This window comes from Tachysurus vachellii, chromosome 19 (assembly GCF_030014155.1).
Source record: "Tachysurus vachellii isolate PV-2020 chromosome 19, HZAU_Pvac_v1, whole genome shotgun sequence".
Taxonomy (NCBI): Eukaryota; Metazoa; Chordata; class Actinopteri; order Siluriformes; family Bagridae; genus Tachysurus; species Tachysurus vachellii.
Window position 1 is genome coordinate 11,862,501 of NC_083478.1, and position 23,496 is coordinate 11,885,996.

General features: G+C 35.5%; 1 protein-coding gene across 1 annotated transcript in view; it reads right to left on the reverse strand.

The window, feature by feature from the left end:
• plagl2 (pleiomorphic adenoma gene-like 2) overlaps positions 1–13,860 on the reverse strand; it is a 41,018-nt gene extending 27,158 nt beyond the window's left edge. Inside the window, exon 1 of the mRNA XM_060894865.1 lies at positions 13,678–13,860. The gene's annotated coding sequence lies outside the window, so the exon portion shown is untranslated. The remainder of the gene's footprint in view (positions 1–13,677) is intronic.
• Positions 13,861–23,496: the final 9,636 nt, after the last annotated feature.

Consider the following 23,496-nt stretch of genomic DNA (forward strand, 5'->3'; position numbering starts at 1 on the left):
CCAAATTTAACAGGTTGCACCAACATGCTTTATTTGGGTGAGATCTGGAGACTGTTAAGGCCGTAGTATTTCTATCCAAATGTCCATCATCCTTTTAGCCTTATTATGTTGGCTTTGTAGAAGCCAACATTCTGTTTTCCTATTTAAGCTTGGACAAAAATTTATCAAGAGTAACTCCTCCTAAGGCTTTTGAGCCTCATGAACCAAATTCGGATATGTTGTAGACCCTGGTCTGAAGTTTGTTGTTATTACTTTTCTAAGCGATCCGAGTACCGGTACTTCCGGTACCAGGTCTCAAATTGGCCTTTTTCCCCATAGACTCCCATTATAAACTTTGGAGGTTTATAACTCGGCAAGCTTTCGAACTATCTACACCAAACTCGGCCAGCTCCTTTAGGGTGATACTCTGAACAAAGTTTTAAATTGGTGTACCGACTGGCCTTTCGGTTGTGCCGCAGCCCCGCCCACAAAATATGCAAAATCAAAAAACTTTTTACAACATGGACATGTGACATATCAAAACACTCAGAACAATGAGGGGAACTTCCTCACAGGTATTCTGATGAAGTCACGTGACGTCACGTGATGTCACGTGAAAATTAAAAATTAGCACAACATGGACTTTGCAAATTCTTGCATCGCCAAAGCCAACATCAAAGTTCGTCGTGACGAACTTTACAAATCTAGTTTCATTTCATTTCTTATAATCATGATTTATTTTGTATATGTGTATGGGAATCTTTAGTAGGAATTACTGACTGAATCAAGGAACAAAATGAATGAAGAAACGAACAAACAATTTTTTGCCAGATTCATATTTTCCACTTTCCAGACTTTCCACATACATGGTTACTGCTCATTTTTAAAGTTCATGTAGTATATTATGGATAATGTAGTAATCAAACTCTGTGCCTTTTAAGTTTTCAAAACATTTTAGAAAATGTTCTGGGTCATAGAAACAAGTCTCTTATTCTCTTATAGAACTTATTTACTTACAGCAATGTAGAACTTTCATTATCTTTAGACATTCTTATGCTCCGTACTAATGCAGTTTCCTTAATGCATATCATATTTCATGTATTCACTTTTTATGATACAGTTAATGGCATATTGTGTATGCCAGGTATACTATACAGAGTTTCGTTCCTTCATATGCCTTCCATCATCTTTTACACATCGTAATTCATCCACAGCCTTCCGGACAGGATTTCATGGGCACGTTTACTGAAAGTGCATGCACACAGATTTTTCTCTGTCACCAACACTGAACCGCTTAGGTGAGAGCGGGACATGTGCTGCGAGTCAGCCACTTGCTAAATGAGGCCATTGAACCACATGGTTGGTGAGAACCAACACTGCTGCCTTCTGATTGGTCCATCCCGATTAGGAAGGGAAATGGTGGGATGGCAGGGGGGGAGTCACGTGACCAAATCCAGCCGAGAGTATGATAATAGGCCTCCCCTCTTGCAGTGGTGGGCAGAGGGAGAGAGAAAAAGAGAGAGAAGCCTGGACAAGGACCAAAAAACCCCTCTACCACACACAGGCTGCGCATTGTTGCCTATTCACCGGACTCCATCTCAGGCCACTTTATCATTCAATTAGGACAGCTTTCACACCACAGAGCAGAGAAAAGGGCCCTTCAATCAAACTGAAAACTTCACACTGGCACTGGAGGGCACACAGAAAGAGACCCACAGTCCTCTCTCCACTTTCATTACTCACTCCCTCTCTTTCTCTCCCTCTTCTCCACAACCCCCACCCTCCTCCTCCTGTTGTTGTTCCAGATTTTTTTTGAAGAAGAAAGGGATGGAGAGAGGGAGAGGAAGAAAGAAAGAAAGAAAGAAAGACCATTTGTTAACACTGGGACTTGTCCTATCTTTTCTTATCCTCTTCCTTCCCTCTGTTCCCTCCATTTTCAGCTCCCCCTTTTCCCTCACAGGGCAGTGGGGTGTCTATATATCTTCCCTTTTCACGATTCCGCACTACGGCCACTGGGGTGAGCTGTGGTTAATCTAGAACTGTTACAAGGAAAGAAAAGAAGAGAGCAGCTTGGGATGCACAATGATATCCAATTTCACACTGGCATCAGACCAAAGCATAGATTTGACCAATAATTTTAACCTGATAACTGAATTTGCATTTAGTGTAGCCCAATGTGGATACAGTTCAGCTGAAATCTTTTTGTGTTCTAATTGTTGCTCTGCTTACATTTTAAATCTCCATAACTCATCTTCAGGTAGAGCCTACATTTTCTAAATGTCTATGTATCAGGAAATATTAAGACATCACTTTAGATCTCCCATGTGGGTATATCCCTAAGAGCAACAGAAAGATGAAGAGAGGAATCTGCAGAGGCTAAAATGGGATACCGACCCACTCAAAGCATTGCATAAGATGTTAATTAACCATACTGACAGTTAGCTGTAGTTTTTAATATTAGCCATAAATGTTTGAGACCGTTTTTGAAGCCTTTACCTTCAAATCTGAAGACACCCTGTTTCTTTACTCATTTCTATGATAATTTGGAAGTACATTTGACTCATCAATTTGTTCATAGCTCTACCTATGGTCAAGTTAGAACCTTTTGGAAGAGGAAACCAGGTTTTGAGGCTTAAATATTCTGCCAGAAATCAATCTTTGCCACCACTAGCCACAAAATAGAAATGAGACTGATGGTGGACATGGACAAGAAGTTTGAGTTTGGTCTCAATTGAACATGTACGTATTCATTCTTTTGATATTCGATAAACTCAAGATGCTGCATTTGGTGAGAATCTCTCAGGAACTATTTCTTTCTTCTATTTTCAAATGGCCTGCTGTTATGAAAGTGGCATTACAACTACAAGAAGCAACTAAACTGTGTAATTTTAAATCCTTGATCTTTTCAACTCCGTCAAGTGGAAGACAGTGTGCTCAGCTGTGTCAGTCATGAATCTTTCATTTGGTCCTAAATGTGCTTAATGGTATTTTGAACTGCTTATTGCTTGTTGTTTAATATCCATGCTTGACAACCTGTCTCCTTTGTGTTGTAAGCTTTTGGGGTTTTTCCCATGATAATGACAAAAGGCATTTACATGTGTGCAACCTCATATTTATACCCAAGGAAAACAGGATGTGGTTAAAGGAAACAAAAGATTTCCTGAAGACTGAGCCCAAATGAATAATAATCATAACGTTTTTCAATAATGACTATTTGTAGTTGCATTCATTTAAACATTATCTGTAGGACAGTTAATAAACTGAACTCTGGATTATTGAGTCAATTAACATGTTCACAAACATTATTTTTCCAACAATTATTTCTTTTACAACATATTGCAGAAAAAAGTTTGTATTATATAATCATACTATATAATAACCCAGTTTAAAGACAAAAAAAAATCTACTTAATTTACCTGCAAAAACAAGTCTCCTAAAAACAACTGTGTCAGATTCTGTAAGATAAATTCAGCAGCCAAATTCCTTATAAAATTTCACAGCTTCTACCTAACAATTATGCCGGTGCATTAAAATAAAAAGGAGTCATCCTTTTTGAAAGACTTGATATAATACTATTAACAACTCTTTTTAATGGTTATTTAAAAATGTAAAGTAATTATTTTTATTTATTTATTTATTTTTAATATTCAATTCAATTTTATTTTATTTGTATAGCACTGTTAAAAGTTTTAAACAGACTTACACAAAGTTATCAATTTTGGATATACATTTTAAATTGGAAATATATCTCAAATGAGCAAGCCAGAGGTGAGGGTAGCAAGGAAAACATCCTGGGAAGAAATTAGGAAGAACCCTTGAAGGGAAACAGACTCAAAAGGAAACACATCTACATATAAATATATAAATCATTCTTAATATTAAGAATTTAAAACAATAATAACTGTGTACTATATGGTATGATATATGTAACCGGAAAATTTATTCTAGTTTTAACATGCAGTAAATTTTGTTAGAAGTTGTTTGCCACACGAGAATATTTGTTATCAGTTGCAGTCCAAAACCATCCTGGATTCTAAGTAGTACCATCCACACTAATCTTATGTATATTTACATTATAAATATCTTTTGTCCAAAAAAATTTTATTTTTATAAAAATTAAAATGTTTGAGTGAAAAATCATCTATCTGGCATTGTATCCAGTTTTTTCCACAGTAAAGACAAATTATAAACTCCATCTTCATTAACCATAAAGTTATTATAATATATGTTTTTGCTTTGTTGTTACTGCAATATAATATAAAGAGCTAATATTGGGGCTGGGCAATGACAATATAATATGATTTAATAACATCACTGTACATTTCCGGAAGTATTATTATTATTATTATTATTATTATTATTATTATTATTATTATTATACAGTATTTGTGCCTTTATTTCTGACTGTAATTTACTGAACAGCTGCAATGCTTATGCATAGTATTTTCATATTAACAGTTTCATTTTCTCCCTTTCACTTCATTAAATACTTCTAATATACTATGCTATAGTAATACAAATCTCTAAACATATATAAGGGCCATTATTGGTGTTTTTTATAATAAACCATCAGTACAATATTATACATAACCAGTCATCCTTGTGGACTTCAATTCAAGTCTGGCACTGACAAGTGTCTGGTCAATAACCTAATTAATAAAATGTATGAATTAGTGTCTAATTACTAAAATATATTAAGAGTGACATTGCTCTGAGCTGTGAGTTTAGGCCTCTGACATGCCTACTGAGTATTTGTACACATTTCTAGCCACAAGCTTCAGAATGTTGAAGGGTGGAATCTGACTGGCTTGAGACAATGAGCTTTTTGGAGCAAGATACAGTCACCGGATTGGAAATAAAAGACCGCGGCTTTAGCAGTACGATAATCTCTTGTTTGCAGATGGGCTGAAGGAAAAGGTTTGTGGTTGGTCATCTGCCAAGTCAGTTAAAATCACCTCTTCCCATGAGAGTATGTGGTTCCCAGACATATTTACTGATGATGCACAAGACTCTTTAAGACTTTAATTCAAGAAGTCTTGCATTTGAGACTTTTAGGGACGTACAGAAAGATGAAATAAAAGTCCACTATAAGTTTCAGGCCAGAATTATTATTTTGGTCTATCCTTACCTTTTATTCAACAAGGATCATTACATGACAGATACATGAATTCAATGCATGAATGTTCTTTATAGAAAAGTATAGGATCTTCTTAATGTTGTACCGTGTGGTGTAAATATATATGCGTGTGCATGTGTTCTTTTTAAACTCTATTTAAATGACCGTTTAAGTAAAATCTGCCTGGTGATTTAAAGGAAATTACAAAGAAATTATACTAATTTATAAAAAAGATATATTTTACTATATGGTTTACTATTGTTTAGAAAAACTCTTTTTAACATTTTAAAACATTTTAAAATATTTTGTTATTTTTAAATGCATCTTTGCTTTATAGAATTTCTGTAGAGCTGCATATACGAATGAACTGTAATTAATTTTTATTAACTGTATTACTAAAATAAAATGCATCAACTATAATGAAATCTATTCAATGTAATGGGGGCTTCTTTTAACTTAATTTCACGACCATATACTGAATTCGAACTGGTAGCTAATTTAACCAAATCATTTTTTTTCCTCTTATTTTGGCTGAAAATCTGATTTAATTAATTATTTAAGTACGGATGGCAAAGTACTAAAAATATCAGAACGGAAAGCAGTTTTATGATTTATGTATCACAAAACACAGGTTTACTCACAAACTGACAGCAATAAAATAGTGTTGCATTAAGAACAAAATGTATAAAAAAGACATTTGTCCATTATTAATAATACATCATTTAAAATATGGAAAATAAATAAAATATTTTCCACTGAAAAACGAACAAACTGAAAGTCTGTTTTAAAAAAAGATGTTTTTCTTTCTTTTTTATACAGTTTAATATTTTAATTATAATTTATACTTAATTACCTTATTTAATTATTATTTTAATTCGAGTTTATATAAAATATTGTAATCACAATTTACTACAACGTTGATATTATATCTTCAATTTATTCTGCACTTATTTCCAATCATAAGTATTAGAACAGACAAAGCGCAAAACTGTGCATCAAGTGTATCTTACACATTTTGACCCAAGAACCCACACAACACAAACACACAAAAGAAACATCTAAAATGACACACACTCAATAAGAACTCATTCACAAGCATATATTAAGAGTGTGCCTATCTGAGTGTATAATATTCCTGCGTGTCTCAGCCTAGACAAACGTATAAAAACACCTTACGCAATGAGTGTAGGTTTTACTGTGAAGGATTTGTGTTTAAACTGCAGTCAATCTGAGAGTAGCGTGATGTAGTAGCTTGACGTCTATGTATTCTTCCCTATTAACTGCTTTCTCTTACTTTCAGTGTTCAGTTTCAAAGTTACTCATGGTAAATTTCACATTCCTGTCCCTAATCACACCCTAAATTCCCCAAGAACGACTAACGTCTGATTCATAAAAATTGTTTATTCATTAAACAGAATTCATTTTGATATATATTCATTTTGTACATGTTGAAAAAATGTGTGTGCACGTGACACCAGACTAAATGTTTTCAAACAGCGGTAAAAGACCTACTTAATCAGGAAACACTAGCACTTCTTTCCTTATTTTTTGCATTTAAAAAAAAACAAACAAACAAACAAAAAAAAACTTTGAAACTTTTTCATTGTAACTTTGAACAATGTTTTAAACTCATGGTATCTTAAGTTTGTAACCTAGTGAACCAGCATTAATGTATCTAATGATAGAGATTTAAGCACTTATATGGATAAGGTCATCTGCCAAATGCTGTAAATGTAAATCTAAATGTAAATGTAAACGTCATCACATGTTTTCCTTTTCATAATGTATAAATTCAAAACCATATACATAGAAACAGTTTTTTTTCTATTTAAAAGCATCCAGGATGCAAGCAATGTTGGGAATTATCTCCTAAAGGTTTCTCTGAGTCATTCGGAGCGATGCTGTGAGGTGGAGCTGCCGTGTATATAAAAATAAATAAATAAATAAGTTCAGAATGTAACTCATCATAAATCATAGCTGCTCATCTGAATGACTCATGACTTTAACTGACTTTGCGGGTGTAATGAGCCCCATACCTGCTTGATGATTCATAAGAAGGGCACTAGAATTCACCCTGCATTCTCAGCACATGACTGTGTTCCTGTAACTATGGAGCTGCTCATTTTGGGTGGTTTTGTTTTAAAATTGCCCATCCTCTGATCTCTTATTGCAGCACGTTCGATGACTTTTTTTCCCCCCAGTGGGAATGGTAAACAGATGCTAAAACAGTTTTAAGCTCTTTTGTAGTTCACTCCTGCTCAAATGTAATCTCGTACCTGTTTTCGCAAAGATAAGGTACGATGTCTGCTGAAATGTGGAACTGGGTCTCTCCTACATTTCTGTCACATGAACTCTGAGCAATTCAATAATTCCCTAATGCAACAATCTCATCCTGACAACATCTTGCAACATTTCTGACGGATCTCCTTGCTGGGTTTGTGTTTCCTGCCAAACTTAAACTCGCCTTTAAACTCGCCTTGTGGCATGCGCTGCTTCCTAAATGTATCATGGAATGCTGTGAAATCCTAGACTGCACTCAACATATTGCACAACACGTTACAAGCTCCCAACACTTCAAAAAGTTGGAATGAAACACCAGAAAACATAGAGTTTACAGAATTTCTGGAGCTCAGGATTTTTTCTTAAACAGCGGTTTAAAATGCACAGTTCCATAATTAGAAGGACATCAAACCAGTGACTATAGCAACAGGATTACAACTGAGGCTGAAACCACAGCCAGCCTTGCATGTAGCATATGAGGTGTAAGACTCATCTTTGCCATGATGCTTCATGGTGAATTAAGTTATAACCCCTAAAAAGCCACAGCTGGGTAGCTGTATTCAAAAAGCAGGCTTCAATTCAGCATGCACTTCAAGTATCTAGCGTCTTCCTACCACCTCTGAACACCACATACTGCAAGTGCAGTCAGAATGTGTGCCAGTCCAGAAAGCAGGGCATCTCAAAAAATATATATGCGACCTTCGGATGCTTGCCTGCTGAGGACATGTGATCTGATTTCCCTAAATGTAAATGTTGTGGTAATGTGACTTTGTAATCTGGTGGTAAGAAGGAAAATTTCAGTCTCTCAGTTTCTCAGCTCACTATCAGTCTACCAGAATACAAGCAATGTTACTCCAGGATTTTCTCCTCATAATAGAGAGGTTAATTGGGTTCGGGTTTGCAGTTGTGGCCATTAGTGTTGAAACACCACTCCGGAGGCAACAGCCCACTCTGCCTCATAAAAATACTCTGATCCTCGCCACTTCTGCTGGCTCTCTAACACTGTGTTTCTAATCAGGACTTTAAAGCATTAATGGAAAACAAGGGCCTTTCTTTCAGTCTTAGCGTTTTAAATCTACAAAGTAAATAGGGTTTGATTTAAAATTAATATTGCTTAGTAGTACTTATAAAGTATTTACGTATCTGGATAAAGATTCAGACAAATAAAGATTCAGACAAAAAAAAAAACGTGTGATTAGAGTATAAATGTAATATTAAATATAAATAAATAAATACATTTTAAATAAATACTATTAACCAGCAGACAGATTTCCAATAAAATTAACCAATGATTGACAAACTATATTGCATTGAATCACCATTGCATGCTCAAAGACTAAATTTATTATGTATTTATTTATTTGTTTGTTTGTTTGTTTATTTATTTATTTATTTAGAATTTTTCTTATAACAGTTTATTATTATAAATGTTGGACTAAAACTAAATCTGCACACACATGGAAAAAAATATACAAATTCAGAATCTAAAAATTCGTCTCATTTTCACACACCAATTAAATTAAAAATGTTGCTCAAATCAGTGAATCACTAAGATTTATAGAGTACTATTAAACATGTTTTTAATATAATGACAAGAAATATAGCATACTTATTTCAAATGTTTTTAAAAAAAATGTAGAATTTTAAAAAAGACAAGTGAATTGGCTTTAGTAAATGGCACTGAAGAGAAAATTTCTCTCATTGTTCAAAATGTTTGCATAATCCTGTTCAGCTGTAGCAAATAAATGGGGTGAGATTGTGCTGGTAAAAAATATGCCATTCTGAAGAAACATAACACTCAGAAATGTTTACAAAAGCAGTGTAAGTTACCAGGGGACTGAAGCGTTTAAAGGCTAAATCTGTGGTTGAGTTCTAATTAGGTTTACTGTTGGTCTTGTGGGCAAAAAATATGCATGTACAAAGTATGAATAATTGGTGACTTTCCAATGTCTACATTTACTTGCCAGAATTCCACCCCTATTGATACAAGCTGGCAGTCCTACTCCTGGGTAAGGCTTAATTAAGCTTTATCCTCTCTAATCACAAGTCTGATGTCGCCTGTCCCTCCCACATAGCATTTACCAAAACTATGCATTCACACAGAAACGGTCTTTTTGAGTCTGAGTTACTTGTCAGGAAAAAGCTTACATACGCATCAAACTGGCAGCTCTATAATTCGGTTGCTTTGTAAATGTTGAGTCAAATAATCACAAGCTCTCCTGCTTGTGCTGTTGTGTGTAGTTCAGCTTGAGTGGCATTGCAGACGTTTTAGCATGGACAGTGGGAAGCCAATCAAATGTGCTCATTAGAATATTTGGCCATAGACAACACACTTCGTTTGTATGTTTTGTAACCAGTAAGCTTGATTTTGATCTTATTTCTATACTTATTGTGAATATTTTGAGGTGTTCTTTCTAAATGATGATTTGCTGTACGTTTAGAAACACTTGTTATGTGTACCATTTTTATAGGACATACATTCCCACACTTCTTCTGTGGCATCATCTTAGCCTACAGCTACGGTCACTCAACACAACTAAATTGACTACTCAATTGCGCTTTCATTTCCAGCTTGTTTATTTATGTTTAGCCCGCTGACAGAGAACGAGGATGTCTAACAGGTCAATTATTTCTAAAAAGCTCTATCAGTTCAAACTGTAATATACAAACAAAGAATAACACCAGACTGATGAGGAGAGAGAGAGAGAGAGAGAGAGAGAGAGAGAGAGAGAGAGAGAGAGAGAGAGAGAGAGAGAAACTGAATAAGGGCAATTTGAATAACTTTCGCTCTGCCATCCAAAACTGTATTGGCAATTAAAAAGCCACTTACTCAAAGACTTTAAATACTAAATGTACATTAAAACCATGCCAGATGTCCAGTATTTCTGTTTGGTATATAGTCCAGATCAATTCACCACAATTTGTATTAGCTAATCTGATTTCCTTCAGCTCCGCTGATGAGTATTTTCAGCCCCAAATTTCACAGACTAATTTGTTGATATACTGCAAGTGGGTATATGCAGAAAGTTATAAAGAGAAGCAGTACTCTTAATAAAAACAGGTTTTTACAGATTTCCAAATACTCAGTAGATATAAATACTGCACTCATGGTTTAAAAAACAAAACAAAGAACTCCTCTGGTTTCTATTAAAAATCTCTAAATTTGCGTGACATTGCTGAATTATAAACATGCTAAAATTGTGAAGGAAAATAGTCATTTCTTTTTTTGGATGATCAAAAAATATAGTACAACAGAACATACTGTAATCTTATATTTGTGAAATTTTTGTTCCTCTAAGACAAAAAACATAAAATCCTGACACAATGAAGAGTTACACTGGCTTTATGAACTTGGCCTGATTTTATCTCTTTCTCTCCTCCCTCAGTCCTTTTTCCTCTCTTTTATGGGGTGACCCAGTGCACCCACAGGGTTCAACAGTCACCGCTACTGTTCACAACACAGTGACACTGGACTAAACCAAATAAACACTCCCCACTGACTTGTTTGAATAGGATCTGACATACATAACATGTTCTCATTGACCACATACACAAACCGACACAGAAATAAAAACGCAATATCTATATGACCAAAGCCGAGCACCGGTATCTCTCTTCAGGTTCTAAAATATAAATTCAATTCTACAAAATCAGAAAAAAAAACGAACTACATATTTTTGGTTCTTCAATGACACCAGCAATCCCTCTGCCCCTCCAAGTGCCAGTAGCCTCCTTCCAGTCATAAAATAAGGACTTGAGGACTCTTATGAAGAGTTTTTGCCCCAATTTTGTGCTCAGTTATTAACTAGCGGTTGTGTGCTTCAGCCTGTTCCACCCATTAACCCCTCTGATGCTCTTTTCTCATGATAATCAGCCTGCTTCCCCACCGAGGTGCAGCAGGATTGTGCAAAGCCTTCAGGAGAGTAAACCCCCCTTCGACACACATGCTCACTCTCTCTCGATCTCCTCACACACATACACGCTGAATCAGGCATGTAATGTGCTGCCTTTTCAGGGAGCACATGGACAGATGCAGTATGAAAAGTTCTGCCAGTTTTGTTAGAATGAATAGCACTACCCACATGTAGACCTACAAGGCTCACATGTCCATCTATACCACATACGTTATTTGCGCAAAATAACCATTTACAAATAAGGAACGATTTACAAATAGAGAACCATTTAGAAACAAAACCCAAAATGATCTTATCCTGTGATAAATGCTGAGAAAAAGTGAGTCTGGGAAATATTTACACTTGTTTTGATTACTAAAAGCTGTGTGCCATTTACTAAGAACACAAAACAGGGTAGATGTTCTGCAGAAGAAATCCTCCAACATTTGCAACAGTTACAGTTGTTTATCAAAATGGAAGTGCAGCACAACTAACTTCAAATAACAAGAGTCTAGTTTCCATGCCTGAACACACAAAAGTTTCACAAAGCACAGGCTGATGTTCTATATACATATCTCTCTCTCTCTCAGGTTTATGGATTTTTTTTTGTATGAATGACTAGACATTTGTATTTTTGCATAATTCACAAGAATTTTCTGATATCATACAAGATCATGCAACAACAACCAGAAATGACAAGAAAACTTCCAAAACCTTCATAATCTTTGCTTCATAAATGCACTCAGTATGCAATCAGTGAGAGACAATAACAAGCACATGTGTTCTACAGAACAATATACATTTCCAGGGCACTTCAAGAAATGAAAGATATTGTAAAGGTACAATATGGGTAGTTGAAATGAATGAATAAGAACAAAACAGGTTTAAGGGGAAAAAAATAGATCTCAAGCACCAAAAAAAAGCGTCTACAAAAGCAGCGTCTCGTCACGCGCCTCGCTTCCATTTCCTTATTCTGCAGCTCGAGGCAGTGGAAGTGGAAACTGAGCTCGCGCCCCGTTACAGATCCATCAGTGTTTTCTCTGTCGATCAACTCTGATGAAATGATATAAGAAGAAGGCTGGAGCATCTTCTCACAGTTGGGGAAAGTGGGTGGAGGAGTGAACGTGACATGACTGAGATGCGAATATGCTTTTAGAACGTGTATCATGCGTAAAGGAGCTACAGGTGCTGTAAGTTTACACGACTATAAAGTCGTAATAACGTCCTATCGGTTAATAAAGTCGTGCTTATCACCGCAGGCGAGAGGCTAATAGCTCGAGATAAACTGCAGGAACGAACCGACACGTTTCATTTGCAACAGATGAAGCGTTCTCTTAGATTAAAACACACGTTTCGGTCTTTTCGTTTCAATTTACTTATCGATCCCAAACCAACTGGACAAACTGAGCATTTACACGCGATCTACAACACAGGACTGCTTATGATGCAGTGCAGCTCCATTCCAATAAAGTTATTGAACGTAAAACGAAGCAAAAGCAGAAAACAGCCACAACATGTGCAACAACAGGGAGGAAAAACAACCGAATACTGAATGATGTAATCTGCTGCATAAGGAGGTGCAACCCCCACCACCAAAAATCTGACATCCCTAATAACTTATTTACCCCTCGAGAACCACACACACAAAGAAAAAAAATAACAGAAATGTATACAATATATACATATATATACATATATACATTGTATCCGGCTGAAACTTACTCGTGCACGACGAGTCATTTGAGCTAAAGAGCTGAGTGTAAAAGTCGTTTTTTGTTTTGTTTTTTTTTAGATTTTTAGACAGTAGATTAAAAGTGCGACTGGAGAAACAAATGCATTTGCAGAGTTTAAGAGCCAACAGGAACTCGTGGGTCTCCAGGGCTGAGCACAGGCAGATAAACATTCAGAAATTGCTCAAAACTCAACAGTTCGTCCCAAAGTCACTGCAAACATCTCCTGGCACGACTTAAGACACGAGTCACCGAATGCATTTTGTTTACTGACTGAATTATTCACATCGGAACCGTATTTATCGAACAAGTTTCTTTCTGCGTGCGCGAGCGGATCGCGTCATTAAAAATTAAATACCCGACGCTCCGGTGGCTTCAGAGAAAACGATCAAAAAAACAATAAAAAAAGCAATAAATGACGTCGAACCCAGGGAAAATATCATCGCTAACGTTCTCAATTAAACACTCGTTCAGCGGTCGATGGGTTCGATTATGTTTCATTATCAATAAAAAAACAACCCGCATGCATACAGAACGTGCACAGCCACATTTTGAAGACTTGGAGAGAAAAAAAAGCGAGCAGTTAAAAAAAAAAGCAAAAAAAAGTTTCCAGCACCGCATTAGTCAATTTCACAAGGAAACCCGGTAACATTCCGTCACCAAGTGGACGCAAACTTACCGCGGGGGATCCCACGACAGCTTTCCCGGAGTTTCTCCTCTGGATCTGTTGTTTTATTATTTTTTCAGATTTTTTTCTATAATTTTTGGCTTTTTTTCGGGGCCTGAGTGGCTCGCGCTCTCCTCAGGCTGCAGCGCCAGAGTTCTGGGGCGCGAGCATTGTGGGAGTGTGACGTCAGGCCACTTTCACAAACTTTTTTACCGGGGCTTCTAAACTCAGTGTGTGTGTGTGTGTGTGTGTGTGTGTGTGTGTGTGTGTGTGTGTGTGTGTGTGTGTGTGTGTCACTGATAGTATCTTTGATCTTAGTAAATTATTCGTTTTATATTTGTTATTGATTGGCTATTAAAACTTGACAAAATGTTTATGTGATTCGACAAATATTTGGTTGAAAAAATCTCTGAAATTTAGTACGAAAGAATTTTTGCATGCAAAAGGTTTTTGCATGCAAAAATTCTTTCATACTACATTTCAATACTAAGTTTTTTTTCACATCAGGGAGTCAAATAGCATAAATACTTGTAACCAAAATTTCTTTCCATTTTGGAAGTTTCAATAAATGCATTAAAAAGACATGTTAGCAATTTATTTCTTTTATATAAATCCATTTCCATTATACACGCATTTTCGTCTTGGCATTGCATTTTATTAAATAAACATAATTTAAACATAATCATTATTGAATAAACATAAGCATATTGTGTTGAACTAAGTTTGATCATGTAATTCAGACGATAATTTCATCAGATTGGTCCAATAAACTAAACAGTCATTTGAATGAGCCTGTTATTACACGCATGCGCTGTGTCTCGTGCTCTTTGAGTTTCAAGAGGCTCCCTGAGAAGCAACAGGTTAAACAACAGCTCGGGGATGGTGAGGGGGGTGTAATATTAGCAAATGCTGTATTTATAATGTTGTAATACATACATGCAATGTGTATAGCATGAATTATTGTTTGCTTTTAAATGCACACTTCTATAATAATAATAATAATAATAATAATAATAATAAGGGGTAATATATATATGTAGTTTTCTTCTATCTATCTATCTATCTATCTATCTATCTATCTATCTATCTATCTATCTATCTATCTGTCTGTCTGTCTGTCTGTTTTGTTTTTTGGGGGGTTGGGATTGTTTGTTTTTTGCGGTCTTCTCATTTTACCTTGTGTGTTTTAGGGGGAAAAGGAATTACTTCCAGGGCACTGTGAGCCCATTTCCTCAGCTCTCCAACCCCCAACCCCCTCCACACCAGCGACCCTGCTGATGGATGTGTGAGTGAACAGAGAGAGGGGTGTGTGTGCGTGTGTGCGTGCGCGTGTGTGTGCACTAGCATACTACAGCACGTCAATAGTGTGTCACTACAGTACACTAGGCTTGATAAATGTAAATTGCATGATATAAGTTCACCAATTAAAATGAGTCTCGGGTGTAGTTAGAAAGAGGCAAGTGTACTGATTAACCCACAGTTTTGTAGGTAACGGAGCACGTGAACGTGTGATAGTGTGAGGCGTGGGGTGGGGTGGGGGTGGGGGGTTCAGGGGTCTTCCATAAGCTCCATGTTAACGATGAAAACACGTTTTATGTTCAGAGAAACAGGCTGACTAACTCCAGGAAGCCATGTCGCCCAGACCATACTGCAGCGTCTGGGAGAACTACAGAACATTCAAAAACACGGTTATTTATTTGTTTTTAAGGAATTTTTTGAGACTGACGGTGAGAAAACAATCCAGAGCTTTTCCTCATTCGGACGGACGCTGAGCTTTGAGACGGAAGTGTCGCGCGCTTTATTTGACGGAGGGAATAAATAGAGAAAAACTTTGCGTGTTTGTTTATGTGCTGCGTCTCCAAACCTGCGCCTGTCAAGATCATGGACTAAACTTTAATATTCGCTTTCATTTTGGGGTCTAAGGTGAAAGTACACGAATGACTGCTGCTGTGGTTTAAATTCATTTCTAAATTTAAATTAATAGCTAGAAAAAAAACATCATAAGACATCATATTTGTGTCGTTTTTAATTTGTGCATTTTGCTCATTGGTCTCATACTAATTTGGTGATTAATTAAAATGATCTAATAATGATAATTAAAATAACTGAAAATGCTCCAATCTAAAAGATTAACTCTAAAGTTAAACCTTTGTTTTATGAGGAACAGGAATAAAGAAAATAATTATAGTCTCATAAGTTTGATTTCAAAAAAAGTTGTTTCCCAAAAATTATAATTCTCTTAATCATAATCTCTTTATTCATGTACCAGCTGTCTACTTTCTTTTAGACATTGTTAGAAATTATGATATTACACAAAAGATATACAGATGTGTCTTGTTTGTGCAGTTTTGTACTGATTACAGACCCATTGTGAATCAAGCTTATGTGTTTTAAAGTTGTATTTACATTGTAAAGATTAATTATATAGCATCAAAATAGAACTTTAAATATAATTCTTAAATCAGATGTAATATTGTGTTATTTAACTTGCTTTGTGCACTTTTAATCATTTGGTAGATCCTTTGGTTTATGGTTTGCACAAGTTCTAATGAATACACTATGTTATGTTTCTGATAAGGTGCAAAGCATGTTCCCATTAAACGCATCATGCTGTGCAGTCACATGTGTTTTGAGCACTCCTTTTGAAAAGTTGGCTGTTTGCCTAAACGAATGAAAATATTTATTTCTTTGAAAACCCTGAGACGTTGACATCTTGGTGAAATTGTAGCTAGCCAAAAACACAACAATCGTTGCTTAATACAGAATTATTTAGCATTTCCTACAGAAATGCCTGAATGAAAATCGTATATAGAAATGTTACTCAATGTGAAATAAATTAGTTTTGTTTGAAATAACACCATTGTCAGCAAACCTTTAAAATCAGTAAATCTGTAAGAAGTGTATTCATCAGCACAGAGGTAGCTGGTAAAACAAAGACAAATCACACAAATTTCAAGGAAGATTATCACATTCGTAAATTCTTTTACCTTAAAACTATTGTAAGAGGCTAAACATAACTTTGTCAAAATATATTTATCATATAAAATTAGGTGAACTGCAGCAGGAAGCACCATTAAGAAATTTCAATTCATACATTAGTGTCACAGTTAACACAGTTAACAGTTAAAAAGTTCACCTAAATTTTTCCCACAGTTATTTAAAACTAATATGGATAACAAAGGATGAGAATATGAAGTTATTAGCTTATACATTATGTTGCAAACAGGTTTTTTAAGAATTTGAATTTAAAATCAGCATGATTTAATCTGCAAGATTTAAATCAATTAAATGTAAAGGCTTTACTAAAAGAAACTGTAATATTTAGTTGGTTATTGTCTTGATGTGCATGTATATGTGCTATATTTATTTATGCCATGTATATTTAAAATTATGCCATGTATATTTAAAAATAATATCTACAATTAGAAGATTAAGTTAAGAGTTTGAAGAGGAAAATGTTGAGAAATAGTTTTGTTCATTCTAATGCATGTTTTCCATGGTCACTTAATTCTTCTTAAAGTTTGCCTCACAAATGCTGTTTAATTTGTACAGTGATGCATAGTTAAATGTTACAATCTTTAATACAGTCTTGGGGAAAACAGGCTATTTAAAGAGTACTTTCTGGACAGTTATGGCTTCTTTGCCTCCTAAAGATTGCACAAAATTGTAATACATAGAATCCTGAAACTGTTCCTTGCAGAAGAATCTACAAACCAAAGAACACTTACTAAACAGTTTTAAGACTTTAGATAATTCTTTTGAATTAATGGGATATTAATTTTCTTTAGATTAATGGCATAAATAAACTTGTTCAATCAATCGGTATCCATTTTTCCATAAATTTAACAATTATGTGGAAGGAACTTGGCAGAAAATAATTATTCAACTAAATGTGGCAACACTGAGCAATAGCTGAGTAATCATGGACTCAGTTTTGTCAGGGAACCAAAATATTTATAACAGTTCCAAAAAATGGTTCATCTATCTCAATATTTCTGATGCCTAATTTTGAGAGTATACTAGTGGAGAAATGGTATAAAACATTTACAGGCTGGTAACTGTGTGATCCAAAGTGTTTTTGAATGTACCACATGTCACTTTTCACATTTTCAAAAAAGTTGATATTTCAAATAGGGTTATATAACAGTCCACTTATTTAATTATGTAGTTAAGCTGTTACAATATCTGATAAAAAGAACACAAGAGGGTTGACATAAACCTTGATGTAGAATTAAGTAAGTTGTTTTTAAATATTAAGAAGTATTATTATATTAAATTTTATATTATATTATTTTTTATTATTTAATATTCTTATATTATTCTTCAGACTTATTTCCAGTATTGTGCTGCATCTACCTATATAGCTTGTGTTCTGTTTTATGCATATCTAAGTGTTTAGGAACTCAGAATGTATTTAGGAACACTTGGGGTATAAATAGGAGGTGGGTGGCACAGTGGCGCAGCAATGCCGCTTCACAGCTTCGGGGTCCTCAGTCTGTACCTGAGCTCGGGTTACTGTATGTGCTGAGCTTGACATGTTCCTGTGTCCGTGTAAGTTTCCTTTGGATTCTCTCAATTCCACCTCCCACTGTCCAAAACTGTACAAGTAAGTAGATTGCCTATGCTAAATTGCCCGAATAGGTGTAAAAGAGTGTGTGTGAATATAAGTTTTGCTCTGCGATGAATTTGTATTCCATCCAGCATGAATTTTGAATGAAAGTGAAATTGAATGACTGAATATGAGGTGACACAAAGGACATATAATCATAGTCATTCATATGCATAAATGACACAAGTGAAATTTAAGTGTGCTTTAAAACGCATTTTTATAGTAACGGCTATTAATAGCCATACACCATAAATTCCCAAATCTTTTGTTAGGGCAATCAGTAAAAAGTTTAAAACAAACAGAGCTCTAACAAGCATGTCTGGAAAACATAACAAGTGTGTTTTGTCCCCATGAACAGTGAGGTAGAGAAGCAAGATTCTTAGAGAAGCATGAATGATGGTTGGATATTTATAGAAGATGATAGCATAACTAAGCACAATGAACATAAATCAGTCATATCTGCAACTAGACACCACCTTCATTACAATAAAATATTAAGGTAAGGAAAGGAAAAGTTTTTTTCTTTGACAGATGGGAACACTTGGAATTCATTAAATGCCACTGGAAATTTGGAAGGAGCCCAGTTCTGTGGCCAAGTGAGACAAAACAGAGCTTTTTGACGAAAAATACTTATGGTCAAACTTAAGGTCAGCTGGAGAAAAATATAAAAAGAAGGATGGTTTTACACAAAAGAACATAATCTCCACTTTTAAGTATAATGAACACAAAATCTAAAGTAAATGCAGGCGTTGCAATCATTGTGATTCATGCGGTTTTGTTAAAAAATATTTTTTATATGAAGCTTTTCTTATTATTAATTTGTGTGTCATTAAGCTGGTTGACCACTAAGACATTTTTCTATAGCCTTCGCTAAGGGTTTGATTATTATACAAGGATGCAGGAAGAATTATTAGGATTTGTTTAATGCCATTCTGGCTAACCAAGTTAAAATGGTATAGTGTCCCTGACTGCAGATGTGTGCGATGGATCAACTTTAATCAGTTATAGCTAGTGAGATTTAAAAGAGACTAGAATCAATCTAGAATTGCATTCATATTTGTATCCTAGAGAAACACTCATTAGGTAGCACATGCCTTTCTATCTTTCTTTCTATTTCCTACACATTTGTTATTTCTTTTAAACATCACCTATTCCACATTATTTGGCAAAATATTCTCATCATGCTCTAACTTCAAAGGTGAGGCTGAACACACATGCAGTTGCATCATTTTATGACTTAAGTTGAAGTCTTCTTTCATTATCTTATGTTTATTTTCTGATGTAAAGAGCCATGTATTTTTTTGAGCTTGTGGTTCAGGGTGATTACAGCCAAAGGGTGGCCTGTCATTTAGGAGATCCAGATTGATTTTAAAGTGCCGTTTGAAATGCCATGCGCTCCGTTGGCAGCCCTGCCGGTTCCCCCCTGCTCTCTCCACCTCATACAGGCTTGTAAAAGAAGCCATTAAGAAGAACAAGGGGAGGGTGAGTTTCAAAGGCTCAACCACTCCTCTGCTCCAACCCAACCAGCCCCTAATTAGGATCTGATTAACCATGTGAGATGCAAATGCCAATTTCCTCATTCACCCCTCCACAAATTTGATGATAGCCAAAAAAAAGAGAAAGTCATACAAACACACACAGCCAAAATATTTATTGTCAGTCGATAGGGCAATCAGCTGTAGCTATTTATGAGTCCATAACTAGTGGTCAAACCCTACACATGATAATAGCAATTAAAAGAATGGGCGATTTGTACACATCTGGAGTGGATTTCCTCACCAGAGGAGTAGGCAGCTTATAGAATTGACTCCTTTACTGCCTCTCTTTTTTTTTTGCCTCTGAATAGGGGTGAGGTGTTTTTTTTATTTAAATCTGTTTGGTTTAAAACAGATGGTAGGTGTATATGAGTGAGGTGGTTAGTGATAAACAACTCATGAAGGGTAGATGTACCAGTGTGGGAATTTTTTATAGCCTCATCTCTTAGAACCAATGCCCTGTGACTTTCAAGTGATATTAATATCCCATTCACATCTTTGTATATAGTAAACCAATGAACTAGTTCTCTACATCCATGTGTGGAAAGTCTATCTTAGGAAATAAGCAATTGCTTTATTTGTTGACTGTGGTTAACCTTCTTTTTTCCCCAGCAACACTGGATGAGCAGTTGTATACATGTCGTTAAAGGATAATGTTAAGTTTGTGAACACAGAAAAAACCCACAGATGTTTGTTTGGCTGGGAGGAACAGTTGGAGCAAATGAAGTCAACCACAGTCTTAATACATCTGAGAGGATGATTAGAAACACTCTAATCTCTTCCATTCTTCCTGTGTTATGTTTACTACTCAAATTGCCCATATATACATATTAATTAACAGTGCCACTTTTCTTTCTTTCTCTGAACATGTGGGGACTTAAAATAGCCTCAGGTAACATGTATTATTAGATAGTGTTTCCTGAGGGGTTAAGCATGCAGAAATGAACAGTGGAGAGATATAAATGTATGATTGGGGAACAACAGGGAAAACATAAAAGAGAGAAACAGACAGATTGAGAGAGAGAGAGAGAGAGAGAGAGAGAGAGAGAGAGAGAGAGAGTGAGAGTGAGAGAGACAGAGAGACAGAGAGAGCGAGAGAGAGAGAGCGAGAGAGAGAGAGAGAGAGAGAGAGAGAGAGTGAGAGAAGGCTAACCAATGGTTGGTACTGTATCATGTTTTAGTTAGTCAGTGTATTGGATCTGGCTGTAGCTGATAAAGAGCATGGGTGGACCCAGAAATGTCCTGGATAATGACGTCATATACTCTGAACCTTGTAGTTTTATACTTCTAATCAATCAATTACATAAAGATACTGCTTACTGTACACCCTTAAACTGGTGCATATAAGAAATAAGAAATCAGCAAGAACTGTGTAGACATATGTTAACATCATGTTCTTAGGAATCAAGCATGTGGAATGAAAGAATAAATGGTTTATTGCTATTACTTTTAAACATTCATAAACAAAACCTTTATAGACAAACTTCTTTGTGCCTAATAGTTGATGTAGTTTGCAGAAAAGGAAACATTTGTTCTTTTGCTAAGTGAACACGTACTGCAAGCTGCATGTAGAAAAACAATGAAAAACAATTGTTTTAAGTTCTATCTCATGGCCTTTGAAGGTCTGATTCGCTTCCTCAACCGACCGACTTTTCAAAATTCAGGTATGACAGAAGCAGACAAATGAGGCTTGCTTTGCATTCTTATCTCTGCCGTCATCTCTAGAATGAAAAACTTTGTGTGAATGTCTGCATGTGTGTATGTGTGTGTGTGAGAGTGAACATTTCAGTGTGGGGGATGGGCCACTATGTAGGGTAGGAGGGACAGAAAGAAGAAGGTGATAGACAGAAGAAAGCATGGAACAACAAAAGAGAGAGGAAACGGTAAAAGATATGGTGATCGAATAGGGGGTTGGGAGAGGTGGTTAGTTTAAATGTTTGCCTAGAAAACTTAACCATATACTGGATTAAGCTTCAAAATGTAATGAAAATAAACCAGTTTAGTTTTGCTCAATCATTAAAACACAGAGGACATATTCATTCCATAGAGAGAGTTGGGACATCTCTCTGTTTCCTAAATGAGAAATGTAAATCTTCAGTTTACCTCGATATCATAGTATACATACATACATACATACATACATACATACATACATACATACATACATACATACATACATACATACATTACATAGAATTTACAAAGTCTACAAACCCCTGTTAAATTAGCAGGTTTTGCTACGATAATTCACTTCAGAACTTTTTTCACACTCAAAGTCAAATCATAATAAATACAAATATATTGAAAAACAATCAGAACCGTTTTAGGTTATTATAGTTAGTTACAATAACCTGGTGTGCATACCTTTTTATAATTGGGATGTGTTTGTGTTCAAAACAAACCAATTGCATATAATCTCATGTTTAAAAGTGAATATCATACAGCTGTCATCAATGAAATTATTCAGATTAACCCAAATAAAGATCAGCTGTATCTGAAGGATTGTCTTCAAATCTTTTTTATTTCATCTGACTACTAAAGCTGTGGTCTGCAAAGAGTTTACCAATCATGTATCTAATTTCACTTGTTGAAAGGTATTGAGCAAGAGGTACAGTATAACATAATTTCAAAAATATTGGATGCACAAGGGAACATCTTAAAGGCCATCATCAACAAACAGAGAGAGTACAACAGTGAAATAACCGAGAACAGGATGACTCTCAAAAAAATGACAAGACAAAATCTTACCAAAATCTTACTGCCAAAAGAGCTATGGCAACATTAAAGGAGCTGCAAGAATACCTGACAAGTATTGATTACTCTCTGCATGTGACAATCTCTCATGTCTGGGCTCTAGGGGAGGGTGTCTATGCGAACCAAGCTCAACTAAATCACAAATGATGTGGAAAAAGTTGTCATGGTCTGATAATTTCTAAAGTTATAATAAATATATCAATCCAAAACGAATGTTTGAAGCAAAAAAAGAAATAAAAACACATTACCAAAAGGTCACCATACCCACAGTGCAGAACTGGGCCTTTTGTCAAGGTGCAGGGAATCATGAATAGTTCCTCTAGTACAAAGCCTTCAGGTGTCTGCTACTAAGCTAAAGATGAAAAGGAATGTCAAATTTCAGCATGACAATGACTCAAAGCATGCATCCAAATCAACAAAGGAATGGCTTAACCAAAAGAAGATCAATGGTTCTGAATGACCTAGCCAGATCCCAGACCTGAATCCAATTTAAAATCTGTGGAGTGACATGAATCGGGCTGTGCACAGAAGATTCCCTTACAATTTGGTGCCTCTAGAATGTTTTTGCAAGAAAGAGTGAAAAGTATTGCCAAGTCAAGATGAGCCATGCTGATAGACTCAAAATGACTGAGTGGTGTAATAAAATAAAAAGGTGCTTCAACAGTGTATTAGTTTTAGGGGTAGCAATCATTGTAAAGTTAAAAAAATGTTTCCTAAAGTCATTTAGGGGTAAACATTAAATTTGGTAATAAAAGTTATTTACATAGTTACAAACATTATTAAACAACACGTAAATGGAAAAAAAGCCAGAGCTATAAATGTAAACCTTAAACATTCCTGTTAGTTCATTTGATTTGGTAATATGCAGGTAAAAAGTTCATGGAACCACTACTAATCAGACACGCTTGTCCAGGGATGATTTCACAATGCACT